The 22,932-nt window shown below is 44.5% G+C and overlaps 8 non-coding genes across 8 annotated transcripts; all 8 read left to right on the top strand.

Moving 5' to 3' along the window:
* Window positions 1–240: 240 nt before the first annotated feature.
* On the top strand, window positions 241–322 carry trnal-uag (transfer RNA leucine (anticodon UAG)). Its single transcript has one exon. It is a non-coding gene; the product is annotated as a tRNA-Leu (tRNA).
* Window positions 323–1,981: 1,659 nt separating this feature from the next.
* On the top strand, window positions 1,982–2,064 carry trnal-uag (transfer RNA leucine (anticodon UAG)). Its single transcript has one exon. It is a non-coding gene; the product is annotated as a tRNA-Leu (tRNA).
* Window positions 2,065–3,726: 1,662 nt separating this feature from the next.
* trnal-uag (transfer RNA leucine (anticodon UAG)) lies at window positions 3,727–3,808 on the top strand. Its single transcript has one exon. It is a non-coding gene; the product is annotated as a tRNA-Leu (tRNA).
* A 1,662-nt stretch (window positions 3,809–5,470) lies between these two features.
* On the top strand, window positions 5,471–5,552 carry trnal-uag (transfer RNA leucine (anticodon UAG)). Its single transcript has one exon. It is a non-coding gene; the product is annotated as a tRNA-Leu (tRNA).
* A 1,662-nt stretch (window positions 5,553–7,214) lies between these two features.
* On the top strand, window positions 7,215–7,296 carry trnal-uag (transfer RNA leucine (anticodon UAG)). Its single transcript has one exon. It is a non-coding gene; the product is annotated as a tRNA-Leu (tRNA).
* A 1,662-nt stretch (window positions 7,297–8,958) lies between these two features.
* trnal-uag (transfer RNA leucine (anticodon UAG)) lies at window positions 8,959–9,040 on the top strand. Its single transcript has one exon. It is a non-coding gene; the product is annotated as a tRNA-Leu (tRNA).
* Window positions 9,041–10,702: 1,662 nt separating this feature from the next.
* trnal-uag (transfer RNA leucine (anticodon UAG)) lies at window positions 10,703–10,784 on the top strand. The gene has a single exon. It is a non-coding gene; the product is annotated as a tRNA-Leu (tRNA).
* Window positions 10,785–15,838: 5,054 nt separating this feature from the next.
* On the top strand, window positions 15,839–15,920 carry trnas-gcu (transfer RNA serine (anticodon GCU)). Its single transcript has one exon. It is a non-coding gene; the product is annotated as a tRNA-Ser (tRNA).
* Window positions 15,921–22,932: the final 7,012 nt, after the last annotated feature.

Raw genomic sequence — 22,932 nt, 5'->3', positions numbered from 1 at the left:
TTGGGCACGCTTTTCATCCGGACGTGAAAATCTGCCCCCTACCCAAGAGAGGTAAAGGGCTCTATAAATGTGCTCTTCAGACATAGCAGCAAAACAAATAATGTGTTGAGACAGGAAGAAAAAGCAATGTGATATAACGAAGGACTCAAAGGAAAAATGAAAAAGAAGAGACTGAAATGAACGGGAGCTTAGCAGGCTTAGGTAACAGATGGCAAAGTGGTGGGGTTGTTGACATTGAAGGGTAGCGTTGCCGAGTGGTCTAAGGCGCTGGATTTAGGCTCCAGTCTCTCTGGAGGCGTGGGTTCGAATCCCACTGCTGCCATCATTCTTGTTTTTTGTGCACATCTTCAGTGTGGTCAATGAAAACTTTGGTAGCATTTCGATATTCAAACAAGGGAAATAACACCGCTGGCATCTTTAGCACTAAATTGCCTTAACTACCTCGTCCTGTGCTATAGCGGTGGCCCTCCTACCAGTTGGCCGAGATACACCTTTCTGAGCTTGTTAAAGGGCACTACAAATGTGATCTTCAGACAAAGCAGCAAAACAAATGGTGTGTTGACACAGGAAGAAAAAGCAACGTGATATAAATGAAGAATACAAAAGGAAGAAGGAGAAAAATGTTGTGTGACGTCAAACCCACGAGTGCAGAACACAATGAATTAGCAGTACATTGCCTTAACTAACTCGTCGTCTGCTGTAGCGGTGGCCACGCATACCAGTTGGCTGAGATCTGCCTCTCTGAGCTTGTTAAAACTTCTTATGGGCATGTGGGACTGTAGCGTCCCACCTGGCCAACATCCGGTGAAATTGCAGAGCGCGAATTTCAAATGACAGAAATATAAATATTTAACATTCATGAAATACAAGTATTATACATCAAAATAAAGCTTAACTTCTTGTTAATCCAGCCGCTGTGTCAGATTTCAAAAAGGCTTTACGGCGAAAGCACACCATGCGATTAATTGAGGACAGCGCCCCGCATACAAAAACATGAAAAAAGAATTCAACCAGGCAGGTGCGACACGAAAGTCAGAAATAGCGATATAATAAATGCCTTACCTTTGAAGATCTTCTTCTGTTGGCACTCCAAAAGGTCCCAGTTACATCACAAGGGTCCTTTTGTTCGATAAAGTCCTTCTTTATAGCCATAAAAACTCAGTTTAGCTGGCGCGCTTCATTCAATAATCCACCGGTTTCCCTGCTTCAAAATGCATACAAAATGAATCCCAAACGTTACCAATAAACTTATCCAAACAAGTCCAACAACGTTTATAATCAAACCTCAGGTACCCTTATATGCAAAGAAATGATCAAATTTAAGACGGAGAAAAGTATGTTCATTACCGGAGAGAAATAACAAAGAACACGCTTTCACCCACGCGCATGGAAACACTTCAGCCAAAATGGGAGCCACTTAGAAAAACTACAACTTCTAGCTCATTTTTCCAAAAACCAGCCTGAAACTCTTTCTGTTGACATCTAGTTGAAGCCCTAGGAACTGCAATCTGGGAGGACTTCGCCTCATAATAAACATGAAAGCCATTGCAAACAGTGGAAGGCTGAAAATTATTATTTTTTGGGATGGTTTGTCCTTGGGGTTTTGCCTGTCTTATCAGTTGTGTTATACACACAGACATCATGTTATCAGTTTTAGAAACTTTAGAGTGTTTCCTATCCAAATCTACCAATTATATGCATATCCTAGCTTCTGGGCCTGAGTAACAGGCAGTTTACTTTGGGCACGCTTTTCATCCGGACGTGAAAATACTGCCCCCTACCCAAGAGAGGTTAAAGGGCTCTATAAATGTGCTCTTCAGACATAGCAGCAAAACAAATAATGTGTTGAGACAGGAAGAAAAAGCAATGTGATATAAACGAAGGACTCAAAAGGAAAAATGAAAAAGAAGAGACTGAAATGAACGGGAGCTTAGCAGGCTTAGGTAACAGATGGCAAAGTGTGGGGTTGTTGACATTGAAGGGTAGCGTGGCCGAGTGGTCTAAAGGCGCTGGATTTAGGCTCCAGTCTCTCTGGAGGCGTGGGTTCGAATCCCACTGCTGCCATCATTCTTGTTTTTTGTGCACATCTTCAGTGTGGTCAATGAAAACTTTGGTAGCATTTCGATATTCAAACAAGGGAAATAACACCGCTGGCATCTTTAGCACTAAATTGCCTTAACTACCTCGTCCTGTGCTATAGCGGTGGCCCTCCTACCAGTTGGCCGAGATACACCTTTCTGAGCTTGTTAAAGGGCACTACAAATGTGATCTTCAGACAAAGCAGCAAAAACAAATGGTGTGTTGACACAGGAAGAAAAAGCAACGTGATATAAATGAAGAATACAAAAGGAAGAAGGAGAAAAATGTTGTGTGACGTCAAACCCACGAGTGCAGAACACAATGAATTAGCAGTACATTGCCTTAACTAACTCGTCGTCTGCTGTAGCGGTGGCCACGCATACCAGTTGGCTGAGATCTGCCTCTCTGAGCTTGTTAAAACTTCTTATGGGCATGTGGGACTGTAGCGTCCCACCTGGCCAACATCCGGTGAAATTGCAGAGCGCGAATTTCAAATGACAGAAATATAAATATTTAACATTCATGAAAATACAAGTATTATACATCAAAATAAAGCTTAACTTCTTGTTAATCCAGCCGCTGTGTCAGATTTCAAAAAGGCTTTACGGCGAAAGCACACCATGCGATTAATTGAGGACAGCGCCCCGCATACAAAAACATGAAAAAAGAATTCAACCAGGCAGGTGCGACACGAAAGTCAGAAATAGCGATATAATAAATGCCTTACCTTTGAAGATCTTCTTCTGTTGGCACTCCAAAAGGTCCCAGTTACATCACAAAGGGTCCTTTTGTTCGATAAAGTCCTTCTTTATAGCCATAAAAACTCAGTTTAGCTGGCGCGCTTCATTCAATAATCCACCGGTTTCCCTGCTTCAAAATGCATACAAAATGAATCCCAAACGTTACCAATAAACTTATCCAAACAAGTCCAACAACGTTTATAATCAAACCTCAGGTACCCTTATATGCAAAGAAATGATCAAATTTAAGACGGAGAAAAGTATGTTCATTACCGGAGAGAAATAACAAAGAACACGCTTTCACCCACGCGCATGGAAACACTTCAGCCAAAATGGGAGCCACTTAGAAAAACTACAACTTCTAGCTCATTTTTCCAAAAACCAGCCTGAAACTCTTTCTGTTGACATCTAGTTGAAGCCCTAGGAACTGCAATCTGGGAGGACTTCGCCTCATAATAAACATGAAAGCCATTGCAAACAGTGGAAGGCTGAAAATTATTATTTTTTGGGATGGTTTGTCCTTGGGGTTTTGCCTGTCTTATCAGTTGTGTTATACACACAGACATCATGTTATCAGTTTTAGAAACTTTAGAGTGTTTCCTATCCAAATCTACCAATTATATGCATATCCTAGCTTCTGGGCCTGAGTAACAGGCAGTTTACTTTGGGCACGCTTTTCATCCGGACGTGAAAATACTGCCCCCTACCCAAGAGAGGTTAAAGGGCTCTATAAATGTGCTCTTCAGACATAGCAGCAAAACAAATAATGTGTTGAGACAGGAAGAAAAAGCAATGTGATATAAACGAAGGACTCAAAAGGAAAAATGAAAAAGAAGAGACTGAAATGAACGGGAGCTTAGCAGGCTTAGGTAACAGATGGCAAAGTGTGGGGTTGTTGACATTGAAGGGTAGCGTGGCCGAGTGGTCTAAGGCGCTGGATTTAGGCTCCAGTCTCTCTGGAGGCGTGGGTTCGAATCCCACTGCTGCCATCATTCTTGTTTTTTGTGCACATCTTCAGTGTGGTCAATGAAAACTTTGGTAGCATTTCGATATTCAAACAAGGGAAATAACACCGCTGGCATCTTTAGCACTAAATTGCCTTAACTACCTCGTCCTGTGCTATAGCGGTGGCCCTCCTACCAGTTGGCCGAGATACACCTTTCTGAGCTTGTTAAAGGGCACTACAAATGTGATCTTCAGACAAAGCAGCAAAAACAAATGGTGTGTTGACACAGGAAGAAAAAGCAACGTGATATAAATGAAGAATACAAAAGGAAGAAGGAGAAAAATGTTGTGTGACGTCAAACCCACGAGTGCAGAACACAATGAATTAGCAGTACATTGCCTTAACTAACTCGTCGTCTGCTGTAGCGGTGGCCACGCATACCAGTTGGCTGAGATCTGCCTCTCTGAGCTTGTTAAAACTTCTTATGGGCATGTGGGACTGTAGCGTCCCACCTGGCCAACATCCGGTGAAATTGCAGAGCGCGAATTTCAAATGACAGAAATATAAATATTTAACATTCATGAAAATACAAGTATTATACATCAAAATAAAGCTTAACTTCTTGTTAATCCAGCCGCTGTGTCAGATTTCAAAAAGGCTTTACGGCGAAAGCACACCATGCGATTAATTGAGGACAGCGCCCCGCATACAAAAACATGAAAAAAGAATTCAACCAGGCAGGTGCGACACGAAAGTCAGAAATAGCGATATAATAAATGCCTTACCTTTGAAGATCTTCTTCTGTTGGCACTCCAAAAGGTCCCAGTTACATCACAAAGGGTCCTTTTGTTCGATAAAGTCCTTCTTTATAGCCATAAAAACTCAGTTTAGCTGGCGCGCTTCATTCAATAATCCACCGGTTTCCCTGCTTCAAAATGCATACAAAATGAATCCCAAACGTTACCAATAAACTTATCCAAACAAGTCCAACAACGTTTATAATCAAACCTCAGGTACCCTTATATGCAAAGAAATGATCAAATTTAAGACGGAGAAAAGTATGTTCATTACCGGAGAGAAATAACAAAGAACACGCTTTCACCCACGCGCATGGAAACACTTCAGCCAAAATGGGAACCACTTAGAAAAACTACAACTTCTAGCTCATTTTTCCAAAAACCAGCCTGAAACTCTTTCTGTTGACATCTAGTTGAAGCCCTAGGAACTGCAATCTGGGAGGACTTCGCCTCATAATAAACATGAAAGCCATTGCAAACAGTGGAAGGCTGAAAATTATTATTTTTTGGGATGGTTTGTCCTTGGGGTTTTGCCTGTCTTATCAGTTGTGTTATACACACAGACATCATGTTATCAGTTTTAGAAACTTTAGAGTGTTTCCTATCCAAATCTACCAATTATATGCATATCCTAGCTTCTGGGCCTGAGTAACAGGCAGTTTACTTTGGGCACGCTTTTCATCCGGACGTGAAAATACTGCCCCCTACCCAAGAGAGGTTAAAGGGCTCTATAAATGTGCTCTTCAGACATAGCAGCAAAACAAATAATGTGTTGAGACAGGAAGAAAAAGCAATGTGATATAAACGAAGGACTCAAAAGGAAAAATGAAAAAGAAGAGACTGAAATGAACGGGAGCTTAGCAGGCTTAGGTAACAGATGGCAAAGTGTGGGGTTGTTGACATTGAAGGGTAGCGTGGCCGAGTGGTCTAAGGCGCTTGATTTAGGCTCCAGTCTCTCTGGAGGCGTGGGTTCGAATCCCACTGCTGCCATCATTCTTGTTTTTTGTGCACATCTTCAGTGTGGTCAATGAAAACTTTGGTAGCATTTCGATATTCAAACAAGGGAAATAACACCGCTGGCATCTTTAGCACTAAATTGCCTTAACTACCTCGTCCTGTGCTATAGCGGTGGCCCTCCTACCAGTTGGCCGAGATACACCTTTCTGAGCTTGTTAAAGGGCACTACAAATGTGATCTTCAGACAAAGCAGCAAAAACAAATGGTGTGTTGACACAGGAAGAAAAAGCAACGTGATATAAATGAAGAATACAAAAGGAAGAAGGAGAAAAATGTTGTGTGACGTCAAACCCACGAGTGCAGAACACAATGAATTAGCAGTACATTGCCTTAACTAACTCGTCGTCTGCTGTAGCGGTGGCCACGCATACCAGTTGGCTGAGATCTGCCTCTCTGAGCTTGTTAAAACTTCTTATGGGCATGTGGGACTGTAGCGTCCCACCTGGCCAACATCCGGTGAAATTGCAGAGCGCGAATTTCAAATGACAGAAATATAAATATTTAACATTCATGAAAATACAAGTATTATACATCAAAATAAAGCTTAACTTCTTGTTAATCCAGCCGCTGTGTCAGATTTCAAAAAGGCTTTACGGCGAAAGCACACCATGCGATTAATTGAGGACAGCGCCCCGCATACAAAAACATGAAAAAAGAATTCAACCAGGCAGGTGCGACACGAAAGTCAGAAATAGCGATATAATAAATGCCTTACCTTTGAAGATCTTCTTCTGTTGGCACTCCAAAAGGTCCCAGTTACATCACAAAGGGTCCTTTTGTTCGATAAAGTCCTTCTTTATAGCCATAAAAACTCAGTTTAGCTGGCGCGCTTCATTCAATAATCCACCGGTTTCCCTGCTTCAAAATGCATACAAAATGAATCCCAAACGTTACCAATAAACTTATCCAAACAAGTCCAACAACGTTTATAATCAAACCTCAGGTACCCTTATATGCAAAGAAATGATCAAATTTAAGACGGAGAAAAGTATGTTCATTACCGGAGAGAAATAACAAAGAACACGCTTTCACCCACGCGCATGGAAACACTTCAGCCAAAATGGGAGCCACTTAGAAAAACTACAACTTCTAGCTCATTTTTCCAAAAACCAGCCTGAAACTCTTTCTGTTGACATCTAGTTGAAGCCCTAGGAACTGCAATCTGGGAGGACTTCGCCTCATAATAAACATGAAAGCCATTGCAAACAGTGGAAGGCTGAAAATTATTATTTTTTGGGATGGTTTGTCCTTGGGGTTTTGCCTGTCTTATCAGTTGTGTTATACACACAGACATCATGTTATCAGTTTTAGAAACTTTAGAGTGTTTCCTATCCAAATCTACCAATTATATGCATATCCTAGCTTCTGGGCCTGAGTAACAGGCAGTTTACTTTGGGCACGCTTTTCATCCGGACGTGAAAATACTGCCCCCTACCCAAGAGAGGTTAAAGGGCTCTATAAATGTGCTCTTCAGACATAGCAGCAAAACAAATAATGTGTTGAGACAGGAAGAAAAAGCAATGTGATATAAACGAAGGACTCAAAAGGAAAAATGAAAAAGAAGAGACTGAAATGAACGGGAGCTTAGCAGGCTTAGGTAACAGATGGCAAAGTGTGGGGTTGTTGACATTGAAGGGTAGCGTGGCCGAGTGGTCTAAGGCGCTGGATTTAGGCTCCAGTCTCTCTGGAGGTGTGGGTTCGAATCCCACTGCTGCCATCATTCTTGTTTTTTGTGCACATCTTCAGTGTGGTCAATGAAAACTTTGGTAGCATTTCGATATTCAAACAAGGGAAATAACACCGCTGGCATCTTTAGCACTAAATTGCCTTAACTACCTCGTCCTGTGCTATAGCGGTGGCCCTCCTACCAGTTGGCCGAGATACACCTTTCTGAGCTTGTTAAAGGGCACTACAAATGTGATCTTCAGACAAAGCAGCAAAAACAAATGGTGTGTTGACACAGGAAGAAAAAGCAACGTGATATAAATGAAGAATACAAAAGGAAGAAGGAGAAAAATGTTGTGTGACGTCAAACCCACGAGTGCAGAACACAATGAATTAGCAGTACATTGCCTTAACTAACTCGTCGTCTGCTGTAGCGGTGGCCACGCATACCAGTTGGCTGAGATCTGCCTCTCTGAGCTTGTTAAAACTTCTTATGGGCATGTGGGACTGTAGCGTCCCACCTGGCCAACATCCGGTGAAATTGCAGAGCGCGAATTTCAAATGACAGAAATATAAATATTTAACATTCATGAAAATACAAGTATTATACATCAAAATAAAGCTTAACTTCTTGTTAATCCAGCCGCTGTGTCAGATTTCAAAAAGGCTTTACGGCGAAAGCACACCATGCGATTAATTGAGGACAGCGCCCCGCATACAAAAACATGAAAAAAGAATTCAACCAGGCAGGTGCGACACGAAAGTCAGAAATAGCGATATAATAAATGCCTTACCTTTGAAGATCTTCTTCTGTTGGCACTCCAAAAGGTCCCAGTTACATCACAAAGGGTCCTTTTGTTCGATAAAGTCCTTCTTTATAGCCATAAAAACTCAGTTTAGCTGGCGCGCTTCATTCAATAATCCACCGGTTTCCCTGCTTCAAAATGCATACAAAATGAATCCCAAACGTTACCAATAAACTTATCCAAACAAGTCCAACAACGTTTATAATCAAACCTCAGGTACCCTTATATGCAAAGAAATGATCAAATTTAAGACGGAGAAAAGTATGTTCATTACCGGAGAGAAATAACAAAGAACACGCTTTCACCCACGCGCATGGAAACACTTCAGCCAAAATGGGAGCCACTTAGAAAAACTACAACTTCTAGCTCATTTTTCCAAAAACCAGCCTGAAACTCTTTCTGTTGACATCTAGTTGAAGCCCTAGGAACTGCAATCTGGGAGGACTTCGCCTCATAATAAACATGAAAGCCATTGCAAACAGTGGAAGGCTGAAAATTATTATTTTTTGGGATGGTTTGTCCTTGGGGTTTTGCCTGTCTTATCAGTTGTGTTATACACACAGACATCATGTTATCAGTTTTAGAAACTTTAGAGTGTTTCCTATCCAAATCTACCAATTATATGCATATCCTAGCTTCTGGGCCTGAGTAACAGGCAGTTTACTTTGGGCACGCTTTTCATCCGGACGTGAAAATACTGCCCCCTACCCAAGAGAGGTTAAAGGGCTCTATAAATGTGCTCTTCAGACATAGCAGCAAAACAAATAATGTGTTGAGACAGGAAGAAAAAGCAATGTGATATAAACGAAGGACTCAAAAGGAAAAATGAAAAAGAAGAGACTGAAATGAACGGGAGCTTAGCAGGCTTAGGTAACAGATGGCAAAGTGTGGGGTTGTTGACATTGAAGGGTAGCGTGGCCGAGTGGTCTAAGGCGCTGGATTTAGGCTCCAGTCTCTCTGGAGGCGTGGGTTCGAATTCAACTGCTGCCATCATTCTTGTTTTTTGTGCACATCTTCAGTGTGGTCAATGAAAACTTTGGTAGCATTTCGATATTCAAACAAGGGAAATAACACCGCTGGCATCTTTAGCACTAAATTGCCTTAACTACCTCGTCCTGTGCTATAGCGGTGGCCCTCCTACCAGTTGGCCGAGATACACCTTTCTGAGCTTGTTAAAGGGCACTACAAATGTGATCTTCAGACAAAGCAGCAAAAACAAATGGTGTGTTGACACAGGAAGAAAAAGCAACGTGATATAAATGAAGAATACAAAAGGAAGAAGGAGAAAAATGTTGTGTGACGTCAAACCCACGAGTGCAGAACACAATGAATTAGCAGTACATTGCCTTAACTAACTCGTCCTCTGCTGTAGCGGTGGCCACGCATACCAGTTGGCTGAGATCTGCCTCTCTGAGCTTGTTAAAACTTCTTATGGGCATGTGGGACTGTAGCGTCCCACCTGGCCAACATCCGGTGAAATTGCAGAGCGCGAATTTCAAATGACAGAAATATAAATATTTAACATTCATGAAAATACAAGTATTATACATCAAAATAAAGCTTAACTTCTTGTTAATCCAGCCGCTGTGTCAGATTTCAAAAAGGCTTTACGGCGAAAGCACACCATGCGATTAATTGAGGACAGCGCCCCGCATACAAAAACATGAAAAAAGAATTCAACCAGGCAGGTGCGACACGAAAGTCAGAAATAGCGATATAATAAATGCCTTACCTTTGAAGATCTTCTTCTGTTGGCACTCCAAAAGGTCCCAGTTACATCACAAAGGGTCCTTTTGTTCGATAAAGTCCTTCTTTATAGCCATAAAAACTCAGTTTAGCTGGCGCGCTTCATTCAATAATCCACCGGTTTCCCTGCTTCAAAATGCATACAAAATGAATCCCAAACGTTACCAATAAACTTATCCAAACAAGTCCAACAACGTTTATAATCAAACCTCAGGTACCCTTATACGCAAAGAAATGATCAAATTTAATACGGAGAAAAGTATGTTCATTACCGGAGAGAAATAACAAAGAACACGCTTTCACCCACGCGCATGGAAACACTTCAGCCAAAATGGGAGCCACTTAGAAAAACTACAACTTCTAGCTCATTTTTCCAAAAACCAGCCTGAAACTCTTTCTGTTGACATCTAGTTGAAGCCCTAGGAACTGCAATCTGGGAGGACTTCGCCTCATAATAAACATGAAAGCCATTGCAAACAGTGGAAGGCTGAAAATTATTATTTTTTGGGATGGTTTGTCCTTGGGGTTTTGCCTGTCTTATCAGTTGTGTTATACACACAGACATCATGTTATCAGTTTTAGAAACTTTAGAGTGTTTCCTATCCAAATCTACCAATTATATGCATATCCTAGCTTCTGGGCCTGAGTAACAGGCAGTTTACTTTGGGCACGCTTTTCATCCGGACGTGAAAATACTGCCCCCTACCCAAGAGAGGTTAAAGGGCTCTATAAATGTGCTCTTCAGACATAGCAGCAAAACAAATAATGTGTTGAGACAGGAAGAAAAAGCAATGTGATATAAACGAAGGACTCAAAAGGAAAAATGAAAAAGAAGAGACTGAAATGAACGGGAGCTTAGCAGGCTTAGGTAACAGATGGCAAAGTGTGGGGTTGTTGACATTGAAGGGTAGCGTGGCCGAGTGGTCTAAGGCGCTGGATTTAGGCTCCAGTCTCTCTGGAGGCGTGGGTTCGAATCCCACTGCTGCCATCAATCTTGTTTTTTGTGCACATCTTCAGTGTGGTCAATGAAAACTTTGGTAGCATTTCGATATTCAAACAAGGGAAATAACACCGCTGGCATCTTTAGCACTAAATTGCCTTAACCTGTCTGGGCTAGGGGGCAGTATTGAGAATTTTGGAAAAAATATGTTCCCATTTTTAACTGCCTCCTACACCAACTCAGAAGCTAGAATATGCATATTATTGTTCAGGTTTGGATAGAAAACACTCTGAATTTTCTAAAACTGTTTGAATGGTGTCTGTGAGTATAACAGAACTCCTATGGCAGGCAAAAACCTGACAAGGTTTCAAGCAGGAAGTACCCTGTCTGACAAGGAGTCGTGCGTCTTGCATCTTTTTATTGAAAAGTAAGGATCTTAGCTGTAACGTGACAATTCCCAGGGCTCCAATAGGCTCTCAGAGCCCGCGAAAAACCTGAAGGTTTACGAGGGAGCCTCAGGTTGAAACAGATTTTCGCCTTTTGTAAGTGGATGCTCAGAGGACCCTTGAATGAGGCGCGTGCACGAGTCGCTCCCGAGGAGAAATTTTATTCGGCTGTTTAGGCTCAATGCATACTCCCGGTCGGAATATTATCACTTCTCTACGACATAAATGGCATAAAAATTGGTTTTAAACAGCGGTTGACATGCTTCGAAGTACGGTAATGGAATATTTAGACATTTTTGACACGCCAATGCGCCATGCGCGGGACCGTGAAGAAGCATTCTAGAACTCACGAACAAAACGTCGCTGTTTGGATATAACGATGGATTATTTGGGACCAAACCAACATTTGTTATTGAAGTAGAAGTCCTGGCAGTGTATTCTGATGAAGAACAAGCAAGGTAAGAACATTTTTCTTATAGGAAATGTGATTTTGGTGGAGGCTGACCTGGGTGGGTATCTAAATAGCTAGCCCTGTAATGCCGGGCTATGTACTTAGATTATTGCAAAATGTGCTTCATCCGAAAAGCTATTTTAAAATCGGACATATCGAGTGCATAGAGGAGTAATGTATCTATAATTCTTAAAATAATTGTTATGCTTTTTGTGAACGTTTATCGTGAGTAATTTAGCAAACTGTTAGTAAATTCAACGGAAGTTTGCCGGGGGTTATGCGTTTTCTGAACGTCACATGCTAATGCAAAAAGCTGTTTTTTGATATAAATATGAACTTGATTGAACAGACATGCATGTATTGTATAACACAATGTCCTAGGTGTGTCATCTGATGAAGATCATCAAAGGTTAGTGCTGCATTTAGCTGTGGTTTGGGTTTGTGTGACATTATATGCTAGCTTGAAAAATGGCTGTCTGATTTTTTCTGGCTGGGTACTCTCCTGACATAATCTAATGTTTTGCTTTCGTTGTAAAGCCTTTTTGAAATCGGACAGTGGGGTTAGATTAACGAGATTCTTGTCTTTAAATAGCTGTAAAATAGTCATATGTTTGAGAAATTGAAGTAATAGTATTTCTAACGATTCAAAAATCGCGCCACTGGAATTTCAGTAGCTGTTACGTAGGTGGGACGAAATCGTCCCACATACCCCAGAGAGGTTAACTACCTCGTCCTGTGCTATAGCGGTGGCCCTCCTACCAGTTGGCCGAGATACACCTTTCTGAGCTTGTTAAAGGGCACTACAAATGTGATCTTCAGACAAAGCAGCAAAAACAAATGGTGTGTTGACACAGGAAGAAAAAGCAACGTGATATAAATGAAGAATACAAAAGGAAGAAGGAGAAAAATGTTGTGTGACGTCAAACCCACGAGTGCAGAACACAATGAATTAGCAGTACATTGCCTTAACTAACTCGTCGTCTGCTGTAGCGGTGGCCACGCATACCAGTTGGCTGAGATCTGCCTCTCTGAGCTTGTTAAAACTTCTTATGGGCATGTGGGACTGTAGCGTCCCACCTGGCCAACATCCGGTGAAATTGCAGAGCGCGAATTTCAAATGACAGAAATATAAATATTTAACATTCATGAAAATACAAGTATTATACATCAAAATAAAGCTTAACTTCTTGTTAATCCAGCCGCTGTGTCAGATTTCAAAAAGGCTTTACGGCGAAAGCACACCATGCGATTAATTGAGGACAGCGCCCCGCATACAAAAACATGAAAAAAGAATTCAACCAGGCAGGTGCGACACGAAAGTCAGAAATAGCGATATAATAAATGCCTTACCTTTGAAGATCTTCTTCTGTTGGCACTCCAAAAGGTCCCAGTTACATCACAAAGGGTCCTTTTGTTCGATAAAGTCCTTCTTTATAGCCATAAAAACTCAGTTTAGCTGGCGCGCTTCATTCAATAATCCACCGGTTTCCCTGCTTCAAAATGCATACAAAATGAATCCCAAACGTTACCAATAAACTTATCCAAACAAGTCCAACAACGTTTATAATCAAACCTCAGGTACCCTTATACGCAAAGAAATGATCAAATTTAAGACGGAGAAAAGTATGTTCATTACCGGAGAGAAATAACAAAGAACACGCTTTCACCCACACGCATGGAAACACTTCAGCCAAAATGGGAGCCACTTAGAAAAACTACAACTTCTAGCTCATTTTTCCAAAAACCAGCCTGAAACTCTTTCTGTTGACATCTAGTTGAAGCCCTAGGAACTGCAATCTGGGAGGACTTCGCCTCATAATAAACATGAAAGCCATTGCAAACAGTGGAAGGCTGAAAATTATTATTTTTTGGGATGGTTTGTCCTTGGGGTTTTGCCTGTCTTATCAGTTGTGTTATACACACAGACATCATGTTATCAGTTTTAGAAACTTTAGAGTGTTTCCTATCCAAATCTACCAATTATATGCATATCCTAGCTTCTGGGCCTGAGTAACAGGCAGTTTACTTTGGGCACGCTTTTCATCCGGACGTGAAAATACTGCCCCCTACCCAAGAGAGGTTAAAGGGCTCTATAAATGTGCTCTTCAGACATAGCAGCAAAACAAATAATGTGTTGAGACAGGAAGAAAAAGCAATGTGATATAAACGAAGGACTCAAAAGGAAAAATGAAAAAGAAGAGACCGAAATGAATGGGAGCTTAGCAGGCTTAGGTAACAGATGGCAAAGTGTGGGGTCATTGACATTGAAGGGTAGTGTGGCCGAGTGGTCTAAGGTGCTGGATTTAGGTTCCAGTCTCTCTGGAGGTGTGGGTTTGACTCCTGCTGCCATCATTCTTGTTTTTTTGTGCACGTCTTCAGTGTGGTCAATTAAAACTTTGGTAGCGTTTCGATATTCAAACAAGGGAAATAACACCGCTAGCATCTTTACCACTCAATTGCCTTAACTACCTCGTCCTGTGCTATAGCGGTGGCCCCTCCCACCAGCTGGCCGAGATCCACCTTTCTGAGCTTGTTAAAGTGCTCTACAAATGTGCTCTTCAGACATAGAAGCAAAAACAAATGATGTGTTGGCACAGGAAGAAAAAGCAACATGACATAAACGAAGAAAATGAAATGAAAAAGGAAAAAAGAAGAGGTTTAAATAAATAGGAGCTTAGCAAACCTAGGTAACAGATGAGAAAGTGTGACTTTGAGGAAGGGGCTGGGTAGCGTGGCACTGGATTTAGGCTCAAGTCTCTCTAGAGGATTGGCTTTGTATCACAATGCTGCCATTTTTGATATTGTTCATGCAAGGCATCAGTGTGGCTATCTCTTCAGTCAATCCATACTTTTGCAGCGTTTCGATATTCTTACAAGGGAAATAAGAAATGTTGTGTGTAGTCGCACCCACGAGTACAGAACACATTGAATTAGCACTACATTGCCTTAACTACCTGGTCCTGTGCTATAGCGGTGGCCCTCCTACCAGTTGGCAGAGATACACCTTTCTGAGCTTGTTAAAAGGCACTACAAATGTGATCTTCAGACAAAGCAGCAAAAACAAATGGTGTGTTGACACAGGAAGAAAAAGCAACGTGATATAAATGAAGAATACAGAAGGAAAAAGGAGAAAAATGTTGTGTGACGTCAAACCCACGAGTGCAGAACACAATGAATTAGCAGTACAATGCCTTAACTACCTAGTCCTCTGCTGTAGCCGTGGCCCCGCATACCAGTTGGCTGAGATCTGCCTATCTGAGCTTGTTAACTTCTTGGTGACAGGGGGCAGTATTCAGAAATTTAGTTGAATAACGTGCCCAAATTAAACTGCCTGCTTCTCGGGCCCAGAAGGTAGGATATGCATATTATTAGTAGATTTGGATAGAAAACACTCCGAAGTTCCTACAACTGTTTGAATGATGTCTGTGAGTATAACAGAACTCATATAGCAGGCAAAAACCTGAGAAAAAAATCCAACCAGGAAGTGACTTGTAGTTTTTCTATTTAATCTCTATTCAAACTACAGTGTCTGTGGGGTCATTTTGCACTTCCTAAGGCTTCCACTAGATGTCAACAGTCTTTAGAACCTTGTTTTATGCTTCTACTGTTACTGGGCAGAGAATAGAAGCTGACTCAAGCCTGGGACCAACGAGTTGTTTACTGCGCAGGCACACACTTGCGCCGCTCCTTCTTTTTCCTCTGTAATGAATACGCTATTGTCCGGTTGGAATATTATCGAAGTTTTATGTTAAAAAGACCCTAAGTATTGATTGTAAACATCGTTTGACATGTTTCTACGAACGGTAATGGAACTATTTGACTTATCGTTTCTGGTTTCACACTCGCGCATTATGCCTATGGATTAGAGATCTGAACACGTGAACAAAATGGAGGTATTTGGACATAAATATGGAGTTTATTGAATTTCTTGTGGAAGTGGGAGTCCTGGGAGTGCATTCCGACGAACATCAGCAAAGAATAATAGCTTTACCAAGGGCAACTTCAACGGTGGGATTTTAACCGACACCTCCACACACTCAATTAAGCACTTTAGACCACTCGGCCTGACAACACATTTGTTAAATGTCTCGATGCGATCGACACATGGCTCTGCCATTGCTATGCATAACTTTCATTGATTTCAATCAAGGGTTTACACACATCAACTACAGTTTGTGGGGGCAACTGCCACCATTAGGGTTCGAGATGAGGTGGCCGAGTGGTTAAGGCGATGGACTGCTAATCCATTGTGCTCTGCACGCATGGGTTCGAATCCCATCCTCATCGAGCTCACAAAAATATCAGTGCTTCATTATTGCACTGGAACATTATGACTTTCGCAAACACTGGTAAAATGGCCGACTGCCACTGCGAGAGCACAAGACTTGGTATTTGAGCGGTGAAGGCGATGAACTACATGTGTGGATTGGAACACTAACCTCTTCGCAAAACAGTTGTTATTTCTTCTCTTGCAGGGCAACCTCAATGGTGGGATTTGAACCGACACCTCCACATACTTAATCAAGCACTTTAGACCACTCGGCCTGACAACACATTTGTTAAATGTCTCGATGCGATCGACACATGGCTCTGCCATTGCTATGCATAACTTTCATTGATTTCAATCAAGGGTTTATATACAGCCACTACAGTTTGTGGGGGCAACTGCCACAGGTGGGTTAAAGGATGAGGTGGCCGAGTGGTTAAGGTGATGGATTGTGCTCTGCATGCATGGGTTCAAATCCCATCCTCATCGAGAAACCCCCAAAAAATCTTAACTTTTTATGGTACTGGAAGATTTTGACTTTTGCAAACACTGGTAAGATGGCTGACTGCCACTGTGAGAGCACAGCACTTGGTATCTGAGTGGTGAAGGCGATGAACTACATGTGTGGATTGGAACACCAACCTCTTTGCAAAACAGTTGTTATTTCTTCTCTTGCATGGCTCCACATGAATATAGAATCCCTGCACAATAATAGAGCGACTGCTAAGATTCAGGTATTGAAGTATAGCTTTACCAAGTTCAACCTCAACGGTGGGATTTCAACCGACACCTCCACACACTTAATCAAGCACTTTAGACCACTAAGCCTGACAACACATTTGTTAACTTCTTGGTGACAGGAAGCTGTTACCTATAACAAACCTCGTTCACTCTCCTCAGGACTTTAAATGGCCCCACAAACCGTGGACCCAGCTTCCGGCAGGGCAGGCGGAGGGGCAGGTTTCGGGTCGAAAGCTGCCCCTCCACTGTGGTGGCGATCTGCGTTCTCCTTTTGGCGCATCACGGCCTGCTGAAGGTGAACACGGACAGCTTCCCATGTCTCCTCCACGCGCCTGAATCAGTCGTCCACCGCAGGAACATCAGTCTGACTCTGATGCCAAGGCGCCAGAACCGGCTGGTACCCCAGTACGCACTGGAAGGGAGAGAGGTTAGTGGAGGAGGGGCGAAGCGAGTTCTGTGCCATCTTGGACCAGGGCACGAACGCCGCCCACTCCCCCGGCCAGTCCTGGCAATAGGACCGCAGAAACCTACCCACATCCTGGTTCACTCTCTCCACCTGCCCATTACTCTCGGGGTGAAACCCTGAAGTAAGGCTGATAGAGACCCCCAGACATTCCATGAACGCCTTCCAGACCCTAGACGTGAACTGGGAACACCGATCAGAGACTATATCCTCAGGCACCCCGTAGTGCCGGAAGACGTGTGTAAACAAGGCCGCCGCAGTCTGTAGGGCCGTAGGGAGACCGGGCAGAGGGAGGAGACGGCAGGACTTAGAGAAACGATCCACAACTACCAGGATCGTGGTGTTACCCTGTGAGGGTGGAAGATCAGTCAGAAAATCCACCGACAGGTGCGACCAGCTGTGGAACGGGTAAGGGGTGTAGCTTACCTCTGGGCAGGTGCCTAGGAGCCTTAGACTGGGCGCACACAGAGCAGGAGGAAAAATAAACCCTCACGTCCTTAGCCAAGGTAGGCCACCAGTACCTCCCGCTCAAACAGCGCACTGTTGACCGATCCCAGGATGACCAGCGGAGGGTGACCTGTGGGCCCAATAGATCAACCGGTCACGAACAGCAGACGGTACATACAGACGCCCAGCGGGACACTGGACGGGAGCGGGCTCTGCACATAACGGTAATGACGGGAGCGGGCTCCCACATTACCGGCGCCACCAGGCAGGAGGCGGGGAGTATGGGAGTGGGATCCATGGGCCGCTCCTCTGTGTCATCCAGCCAGGACAATGCGTCTGCCTTCACGTTCTGGGAACCTGGTCTGTAAGAGAGGGTAAACACAAAACGGTTGAAAAACATGGCCCACCTTGCCTGGCGAGGGTTCAGTCTCCTCGCTGCCCGGATGTACTCCAGATTGCAGTGGTCAGTCCAGATGAGAAAAGGGTGTCTAGCCCCCTCAAGCCAATGTCTCCACGCCTTCAAGGCCTTGACGACAGCCAACAGCTTCCGGTCCCCCACGTCATAGTTTCGCTCCGCCCGGCTGTGCTTCTTCGAGAAGAAGGCACGGGGCGGAGCTTCGGTGGCGTACCCGAGCGCTGAGAGAGCACAGCTCATATCCCAGCCTCGGACGCGTCCACCTCCACTATGAATGCCAAAGAGGGATCCGGATGGGCCAGCACGGGAGCTGAGGTAAACAGAGCCCTCAGGCCCCCCTTCAGCAGTGAGGTAATGGGAGCCACTACCTGACCAAAACCTTGGAAAAACCTCCAGTAGTAGTTGGCAAACCCTAAGAACCGCTGCACCTCCTTTACCGTGGTGGGAGTCGGCCAATTGCGCACGGCTGAAATGCGGTCACTCTCCATCTCCACCCCTACGGTGGAAATGCGATACCCTAGGAAGGAGACGGACTGCTGGAAAAACAAGCATTTCTCAGCCTTGACGTACAGGTCATGCTCCAACAGGCCACCAAGCACCCTGCGCACCAGGGACACATGCTCGGCGTGTGTAGTGGAGTATATCAGAATGTCATCAATATACACCACTACACCCTGCCCGTGCAGGTCCCTGAAAATCTCATCTACAAAGGCTTGGAAGACTGATGGCGCATTCATCAACCCGTACGGCATGACGAGGTACTCATAGTGCCCTGAGGTGGTACTGAACGCCGTCTTCCACTCGTCTCCCTCTCGGATACGCACCAGGTTGTAAGCGCTCCTGAGATCTAGTTTGGTGAAGAAGCGCGCCCCGTGCATTGACTCAATCGCTGTGGCTATGAGTGGTAGCGGGTAACTAAACCTCACCGTGATCTGGTTTAGACCCCGATAGTCAATACATGGGCGCAGACCTCCCTCTTTCTTCTTCACAAAAAATAACCTCCAGGAGACGGCTGAAGTGGAGGACCAAATGTACGCCTGACGCAGGGATTCGGAGACATATGTTTCCACAGCCTCCATCTCCGCCTGTGAGAGGGGATACACATGACTCCTGGGAAGTGCAGCGTCTACCAGGAGATTTATCGCACAATCGCCCCGTCGATGTGGTGGTAATTGAATCGCCTTCTTTTTAGAGGAGGCGAGAGCCAGATCGGCATATTTAGGGGGAATGCGCACGGTGGAGACCTGGTCTAGACTTTCCACCGTAGTAGCACCAACGGAAACCCCTAAACACCTCCCCGAGCACTCCCGCGACCACCCCGTGAGAGCCCTCTGTGGCAAAGAAACAGTGGGGTCATGACAAACTAACCAGGGTAGGCCTAGCACCACAGGAAATGCAGGAGAGTCAATAAGGAAGAGACTAATTCTCTCCTTGTGCTCCCCCTGCGTCACCATGCCCAGAGGAGCGGTGGCCTCCCTGATCAAACCTGACCCTAATGGTCGACTATCTAAGGCATGAACGGAGAAGAGCACATCCACGGGAACAATGGGGATCCCTAAACTATGGGCGAACGATCTGTCTATAAAATTCCCAGCCGCGCCTGAATTGACGAGCGCCTTATGCTGGGAATGCGGGGGAAACTCAGAAAAAGTGACATAGACAAACATATGAGCAACAGAGGGCTCTGGGTGAGAATGGTGCCGGCTCACCTGGGGTGACGCCAGAGCGCCCTGCCTGCTGCCTCAATCCCCAGAGGAACCAACCCGGGAACCGACCGGCAGTGTGACCTCTGCGGCCACAGATGTTGCACGAGCTGGAACCCCCTCCGGTCTCCCTGCCCACTACCACTCCCAGCCCATGGGTATCGGAGAAGGGGTGCGGGGGATGGAACCACCAGACCCCAAACTGAACGTCCGCGGGTAGCCAGCAGGTTGTCCAGCCGGATGGACAGGTCCACCAGCTGATTGAACGTAAGGGTGGTGTCTCTGCAGGCCAACTCCCACCGGACGTCCTCGCGCAGACTACAGTGATAATGGTCAATCAGGGCCCTGTCGTTCCATCCCGCGCCGGCAGCCAGGGTCCTAAACTCCAGGGTGAACTCCTGGGCGCTCCTCGTCTCCTGCCTCAGATGGAAGAGGCGCTCACCCACCGCTCTACCCTCGGGCGGGTGAACTCCTCAAACTGGTCCAACGCCGCATCTCCCTCTCTCCACACGGCGTTGGCCCACTCCAGGGCTTTCCCGGTGAGGCAGGAGACGAGGGCGGACACCCTCTCACGGCCCGACGGAGCCGGGTGGACGGTGGCCAGGTATAGGTCCAGTTGTAAAAGGAACCCCTGGCAGTTCGCAGCCTTCCCATCGTATTCATGGGGCAGGGAGAGACAAATCCCACTGAGACCAGGAGGAAGTGGGGCGCTCATAGGAGACCCCGGTTGTGCTAGTGGAGGCGCTGGAAGAACTCCCTGTCTCTCCCAGCGGTCCATAGTCTGGACAACGCGGTCCATGACGGTGCCAAGATGTTGGAGCATTGCTGCGTGCTCCCGGACACACTCCTCCACCCCTATACCCGGGGTACCTGCTCCTGCTGACTCCATAGTTTTGGTCCGTAATTCTGTAATGAGGTGCGTACTGGCGGCAGAGAAGTCAGGCGTAGGAGAGCGAAAACTGATTTACAACGGTGTGGTTTAATAAACATAAACCACCGTCAACAGAACAATACATGAAATGGGTCAAACAAAACCTGGTAATAACCAGCATACCGTGCACAAGCACTACAAGAAACAATTACGGACAAGGACATGGGGGGAAGAGGGTAAAATACACAACATGTAATTGATGGAATTAGAACCAGGTGTGATGGAAGACAAGACAAAATCAATGGAAAATGAAAAGTGGATCGGCGATGGCTAGAAGGTTGGTGACGTCGACCGCCGAACGCCGCCCGAACAAGGAGAGGGACCAACTTCGGCGGAAGTCGTGACAGTCATGCCGAACTAGAGGCATGTCAGATAGGGACAACTAGCAGAATGACAGATAGGACCTAAAACAAGTTTTTTGTCCTTGTTCATGAAAAAGTGCTGAAAAATATGTTTCAAATTCGTGACCCAGAAACTGTGTATCTTGTCATGCTGAACTGGCGGCATGCCGGATAGGGACAAAAACTAGTGGCATAACAGTTAGGGCCTAAAACAAGATTTTTGCCCTATTTATTTAAAAAAAGCTCAAAAAAATATTACAAATTCGTGTGTCACAGGCGTCGAAAGGATTAGACCAAGGCGCAGCGTGTATAGTGCTCATCTTTAGATTCTAATGAAATGCACTTCAAACAACAAAAATAACAAACGCTCAACAGTTCCGTCAGGTACAACAACTAAACGGAAAATAACCACCCATAAATCCCAAAGGAAAACAGGCTGCCTAAGTATGGCTTCCAATCAGAGCCAACGAAAGACACCTGCCTCTGATTGGAAGCCATACTCGGCCAAACATGGAAAACGAAACATAGAAATAGAAAACTAGAACAAATTCCCCTAGAAACAAAAACCCCAAATCACACAAAACAACCCCCCTGCCACGCCCTGAACATGCTACTATGGCAAATGACCCTTTTCATCGGTCAGGACGTGACATCGTGACCCAGTAACAGTGTCTCCCGTCATGCCGAACTAGCGGCATTTCGGATAGGGACATCAAATAAGTGGCTTAACAGTTAGGGCCTAAAACAAGATTTTCGGCCTATAATGAAAAACTGCTGAAAAATATGTTTCAAATTCGTGACCCAGAAACAGTGTCTCCCGTCATGACGAACTAGAGGCATGCCAGAGAGGGACAACAAAACCAGTGGAATGCCGGTTAGGGCCTAAAAAAGTGTTTTGTTCTTGGTCCTTGGTCATATAAAAGTGCTGAAAAATATGTTTCAAATTCGTGACCTAGAAACACTGTCTCCTGTCATGACGAACTAGAGGCATGACGGATAGGGACAACTAGCAGAATGCCGGATAGGGCCTAAAAAAGGTTTTTCGTCCTTGTTCATGAAAAAGTGTTGAAAAATATGTTTGTAATTTGCTATCAAGAAACGGTGTCTCCTGTCATGCTGAACTAGCGGCATGCCGGACAAGGACAACAAAAAGTATTTTTGTTTATGTTAATGAAACTATACTGAAAAACATGATTCAAATTCTTGACCCAGAAACAATGTCTCCAGTCATGCCGAAACAGAGGCATGCCGGATAGGGACAACAAAACTAGTGGCATAACAGTTTGGGCCTAAATCAAGAGTTGCGTCATTTTTCTTTCAAAAGTGCTGTAAAATATGTTTCAAATTCATAACCCAGAAACAGTGTCTCCCGTCATGACGAACTAGAGGCATGATGGATAGGGACAACTAGCAGAATGCCGATTGTGCCTAAAAAAAGGTTTTTCGTCCTTGTTCATGAAAAAGTGCTGAAAAATATGTTTCAAATTCGTGACCCAGAAACGATGTCTCCCGTCATGACGAACTGGAGGCATGATGGATAGGGACAACTAGCAGAATGCCGATTGTGGCTAAAAAAGGTTTTTCGTCCTTGTTCTTGAAAAAGTGCTGAAAAATATGTTTCAAATTCGCAGTCCAGAAACGGTGTCTCCTGTCATGCTGAACTAGCGGCATGCTGGACAAGGACAAAACATTTTTTTGGGCTATGTTCATGAAAGTGTGCTGAAAAAATGATTCAAATTTGTGACCCAGAAACAGTGTCTCCCGTCATGCTGAACTAGAGGCATGCCGGATAGGGACAACAAAACTGGTTTGCATAACGGTTAGGGCCTAAAACAATAATTTTGTCATTTGTCTTTAAAAAGTGCTGAAATATGTTTCAGCTTAAATCCAGTCAGTTTTTCATATTGGACATACATACTGCACTGTACCGCAGGGGTGCAACTTTCACTGGTGATGGGGGGGGGACATGTCCCCCTTCACATTCTGAAATG

Source organism: Salmo trutta, chromosome 34 (assembly GCF_901001165.1).
Source record: "Salmo trutta chromosome 34, fSalTru1.1, whole genome shotgun sequence".
Taxonomy (NCBI): Eukaryota; Metazoa; Chordata; class Actinopteri; order Salmoniformes; family Salmonidae; genus Salmo; species Salmo trutta.
This window is presented reverse-complemented; position numbering and strand designations above follow the sequence as displayed.